Raw genomic sequence first — 6,000 nt, 5'->3', positions numbered from 1 at the left:
TATTGTATATATATATATATATATATATACAATAACATGGTAATAACATTTTCATATTCACTCATTAATGAAAAGTTGCTGATCAGATTCAATATGGTTTTAGTTGAAAAATATTAAGTTATGAACAATTTAAGCAATTTATAACGATTCTTCAGTTCTAAACGGACCTGTAATGTGAAAATAGCATTCAGATTTTTAATGCATTGTGAGGATTAAAGACCAGCTTGAGTTTAAACTTGACCTTTGAAGTGGAAGCAGTCAGTCAAGTTTACGTTATTTAGTAAACTGATTTCCACTTTAGTAAAAATATATGTATATATAACAAACACGATTAATGTAACCATTTTAAAGAAAAAAAATGATGTTTTGTTATAGCTTTTGAAGCAAGGGAGCCACCATCCAACAATACCACAGCATGTGACGTCACGGGGTTTTTAAAACTTTAAGAAACATTTAAACACAACTAGAAAATTCTTTAATATAGTATGTTCGGTCACATTGTTGGGGGTAATGCATTACAAGTAACGCGAGTTACGTAATCAGATTACTTTTTCAAGTAACTAGTAAAGTAACGCATTACTTTTTAATTTACAAGAGAATATCTGAGTTACTTTTTCAAACAAGAAACGCAAGTTACTTTTTTTTTTCCAATGTATTGACTGACAGCTCTCCTGTCCCCATGTTGAGAGAAATCAGAAGATGTCACTGTAGTTCTCAAATAAATATGAATATGCATTAAATCTCACTCACAAAAAAACCCCACAGATTCAGTATTCCTCCAAATGAATAAAAATAATGCAACTCAGAATATGACGCAAACCTGCAATAATTAAATGTTAAACAACACAAATATATTTTATGTATTTAATCCCATTCTATTAACCAATGTCTTTGCTTCTGACCTTCGATGATCCAGTTCAGCCGTACTAATAAGCACACATTACTCTAGACAAACATTTGTGTCTTTTTTTATTGCTGAAGTGTGTTGAAATGTATTCTTCTGCATTCTACTGTACAGACGTAAATGTACTTTCCCTTCAGCCTGAGGCTGATTCATTTTTGGTGTGAAAAGGTTTTTATATTTGACAAAAATAGAACTTTTTTATTTTAAAAACAAACAAGCAAGCCCTGTCCAGATTTAAAAAGTAATGCAAAAGTAACGTAACGCATTACTTTCCATAAAAAGTCACCAAGTAACGTAATTAGTTACTTTTTTATGGAGTAACGCAACTTTTAAAAGTAACTTTCCCCAACACTGTTCGGTCAGAACTATGCATTTTATAAATGTGTTTTCGGGTCTTTGGTGTATATGAATGGGTCAAGGGTTTATAAATCAATAAATGCAACATTATTTCTGTGTTACTACAGAAAGCAAGTCATGTGGCCAAGAAGCAAGATAAGGGAGACAATCTGAAGGTCTACGACTACGAGGGTCAGGAATCATACAAGGGCTCATTTGAGGACATCTGCGGTCTCCTACACAAAGACGACGACTTTTCTTTTCTTGATGACCTTGACTTGAAGTTCAAGACCCTGGCTGAGATCTGCAGTGGTTCTACAATTAAGGCTGAAATCAGCACAAGCGTCCCTGTGACCTCTAAACCGGTCCTGACCGCCACACATGAAGATGTAAATGTACAAGGGACAGTTAGTCATTCGCAGTCTCAAGAGAAAGCAAAGTCATCCGCCATCATTCACACCGCAGGAGCACATCAGACCAGCAGCATGTCTTCAACAGGAGCCTATGTCCAAGAGAAGGTGGTGGTTCCTAACCAAACCCTGTTAGTCCAGCAACCTGCAATGTACTACGCCCACACCACCCCCATTTATGTGGTGGATGCCCAGCCTACTCTGTTGGTGACGCCTGGTCCAGTCCTAGGCCTTCAGGAGAACCTCAAGGGCTCTGGTGCTTCCCAACGTGGAACTGCCAAACGGGAAACGCAGCACTACCAGAGTATAGTTATGGTTGAGAAGCAGCCCACAAAAGGGTCTATGCAAACTCAAGGCAGTGTCTCTGGAGCGGCCCAGATTTTAAACACTGAAATAATGCAGTCTCAAGGGGTTAAACAGGCTCTCCATCCTTCAGTCCAGATTGTAAACACTGAAGTAATGCAGTCTCAAGGGGTTAAACAGGCTCTCCATCCTTCAGTCCAGATTGTAAACACTGAAGTAATGCAGTCTCAAGGGGTTAAACAGGCTCTCCATCCTTCAGTCCAGATTGTAAACACTGAAATAATGCAATCTCAAGGGGTTAAACAGACTCTCCATCCATCAGTCCAGATTTTAAACACTGAAATAATGCAGTCTACTGAGTCTCATGAGGTTAGACGGGCGATCCATCCAGCCAGAAGGATGACGGCAGGAGCGGCCAGAGAGACGGAAGTTTGTGCTTCGTTGGATATGAGGGTTCCTCAGAGTCTGTAAGGACTTGGGATGCACCGATACTACATTTCTCAGTTGATACCGATAACCGATTATTCAGAATGACTTCAGCTTCCGATACCAATACTTTGGTTTTCTTAAAGGTCCACTGAAGTGCTTTGAAACGTGCAGCATTATTCTTTGTGTTGACGTAATTTCAACTGAAACAGGAAGACATGGTGGAGGGATCACGAGACGCTTTCATGGGCCCAGACGCACATTAGTCAAGCTCCGCGTATTTAGCCCTTCTTTTATTGCTGTTTGACTCTTTTTTCCTACAATTGGGGTAGTTTTTTTCGTTTGTCATTGGTTTGTAAATGTCACACAGTCGGAAACTCACTTATCTTTAACCATCATCCTCTCCAATAAAGAAGAAAACTAAATCAGCAGCCGGGGCATGCCGAGCGGACATGGAGGATAACATGGCAATCACTATAAAGCATTTTGAGGACATTTTGAAAACTGAACTAGCAGTAATGTGCACCGGATTCGCCTCTCACATGACCACAATCCAGAATATGTGCTCCAAAGTTGACTTTTTAGCCGGGGAACAAAGAGAGCAGAAAAGAGTGGTCAACGAACACACTAGGCGTTTGGATGCCCTCGAGCAACAAGTGATTGACCTACAAGACCGCAGCTGACGCAGTAATCTCCAGCTGCTAGGGTTACCTGAAGGGGCCGAGAAAGATGACCCAATTGGCTTTCTGAAACGGTCTCTTCCGACCTGGATTCCATCACTATCAGACAATGATATCGAGATCGAACGTGCGCATCGAGTTTACGCCAGAGCTTCAACTGATCAATCCAAACCGCTAGTGTTTCTTTTCAAAATGTTACGCTACAACGACAGGAATCTGATTCTAAACGAAGCAAGATGCCACGGTCCTGTAAAAACAAATGACGGTGCAATGCTGAGCTTCTTCCCCGACTTCTCTCCCGCGACGGCAAAGAAGCTGAGCTCCTTCACTATAATACGCAAGGAATTGAAAGAGGCAGGTCTGCAGACCTTTCTTCAGTATCCAGCTATGCTGAAGATCGTCATGAAACACGGCGAGACTAAACTACACTCTTAAAAATAAAGGTGCTTCACGATGCCATAGAAGAACCTTTTTGTCTAAATGGTTCCATAAAGAACCTTTAACATCTGAAGAACCTTTCTTCCTTTTCTTTTTTTTTGGCGAAAGAAGGTTCTTCAGATTATAAAAAGGTAAGAAAGAGAAGGTTCTTTAAAGAACCTTTGACTGAATAGTTCTTCTATGGCATCGCTGTGAAGAACCTTTTGAAGCACCGTTATTTTTAAGAGTGTACTGTACTCTCTGGAGGAAGCGCGTCAATTCCTAAGCTCGATTCCCGGTCCTCATTCTTCAAGGATGGACGTGGCAGAAGGGTTTGTCAATACTGAGTGACTCGACTCCAGATTTAATAATCTAGAACTACATGTGATGGTCGTCTACTGGCAGTTTTTTATGTTCATGTAGGCTAAGCTAGGAGACATGGTCACTAATTTACAGTTTTCTATGTACATGATGTAATTATTTATGTTTGCTTCCTCTTTATAGAGAGCATAATTTTTGTTTTCTTTTACCCCACTTCATTACTCATGTGAATTTAAAGTTATTCTGTTCTCGTATAATAGGGCTAATGGCGGTGTACTAATGTTGTACAGGCTGTCATGTTACTGTCACTGACAATAGGCCCTTTCGCACCGCTTTAGTTCCAGAACTCAACGTACGGTACTAAAGTACTGGGACAATTTTGCACGAACTATTTCCCAGTACCATTTAAAGGGTTGCATTCGCACCGAGATTATGTACTAAGAAGTGACGTAAGCCGGTCGACAGCGACGTAATTTGTGCGCGGTGTTCAACAACAGAAACAAAGAACTACGTTAACAACAGGAGGATGGATGACACTGTGATCGGAGCTGTGTTTTTGTTGTGTCTCGTGGGTTTCACAATAATGGACATGGAATGTCGACGTATACGTAAAGCGATTGAAAGAACGGAAAGGAGGACTAAGAATCTCCAATGACAACTGGCAGTGCTACATTTGCTACAAGTGCCTGCACTTCAGCGTCCGTCCATCTATCGCTGTTCTCCATACTTGCGAAATAAGTTGACATGCTTACAGTATGTTTACACGGAGTTTTAAATCATGGCGGGTGAGGGCGTTTTCATTCGCGTTTGGCCAATCAATGTCTACTTACGTCACGATTAGTACCAGTTGTGCTGGTTAGACCCTGCTCCGGAGTAGGAGCTAATTTGGTTCTCGAAAAAAGCAGTCCAGTACTAAAATCGTTAAAAATCGGGAGGGATGGGTTGAAGGTAGACTTAATATAATTTACTTGCAGTGGTATACTTTGTCTCATTTGTTCATTTCATTTACTTGTTTGATACTTATGACTGAATTGAATATACTAAGTTGTAATGTAAATGGTTTAAATGGCCCCATAAGCATACAAGTTTTTTAGAATTATTGCGACGAAGAAAGGTTGACATTGCTTTAATCCAGGAATCTCATTTCCGGAAGGTTGATGTTCAGAGATGCAATAATAAATATTACGTGGTGGTCTCTTTTGCCGCGACTGCTAATAAAACTAAAGGTGTATTAATACTTGTTAGAAGAAATCTAAATATCTCCATATTAGACAGAAATAGTGATAATGCTGGCAGAATAGCTTGTATAAAAATTGTGGTTGGGAATAGGAAGGTAGCCTTTCTCTCAGTTTACGCACCATGTAGTCCTGATCCAACGTTTTTCTCTGAATTATCTACCTATCTTACTGATCTAACGGACTTTGAGATAGTAATTGGAGCAGATATGAACGCTGTAATGTCCCATGACCTTGATAGGTCTGGTGACAATTTTTCTTATTCCCAGAATGTTTCTACTGAGCAACTCAAACAGTGCATAGTCTCTAGATGGGCGATCCATGCATGGCGGTTATTTAACCATTCCCAAAAATCATATACATTTTTCTCAGCTAGACACAAATCATATTCACGGATTGACTACATGTTTGCTTCCTCTTCCTTGACCTCAATTAAACTTGAAGTTGACATTTCTCCCCTATCTCTTTCAGACCATAGTACCAATTTTTTGAGGCTTTCAATTACCCAGCGACCTCCGCGAGCCCCCAGATGGCGTTTTAATACGAATTTATTGAAAGATGAGTGTTTTTGTGATCAATTCAGAACTGGATTATGTGAATTTATTGACATCAATAAAGGCTCGGTAGATGACCCACGTATACTGTGGAAGGCTACAAAGAGCTTTATAAGGAATTTTTCGATTTCATATGCTTCTTTTCGCCAGAAAATTCACCCTAAGAAAATCTCTGACCTGGAATTCAAACTTCGATCACTAGAACAGGCAAACCAACACTCTTTTTCTAATAGTACGACGGTTAAAATTGAAACTGTTAGGAAATAACTTAATTTATTATATAGATACAGAGCCGAATTTCTTATTCAAAGATTAATTAATCTTAATAATCAAAAACTATTATTTTCAAGGTAGCAGACCTAGCCATTTATTGGCTTTAAGACTACGTAATAGCGAAAAATGTGCTAATATTGC

Source organism: Sinocyclocheilus grahami, unplaced genomic scaffold, assembly GCF_001515645.1.
Source record: "Sinocyclocheilus grahami isolate Dianchi unplaced genomic scaffold, SAMN03320097.WGS_v1.1 scaffold844.1, whole genome shotgun sequence".
NCBI lineage: Eukaryota > Metazoa > Chordata > Actinopteri > Cypriniformes > Cyprinidae > Sinocyclocheilus > Sinocyclocheilus grahami.
The sequence above is the reverse complement of the archived record's forward strand: the minus strand, read 5'-3'. Positions refer to the sequence as shown.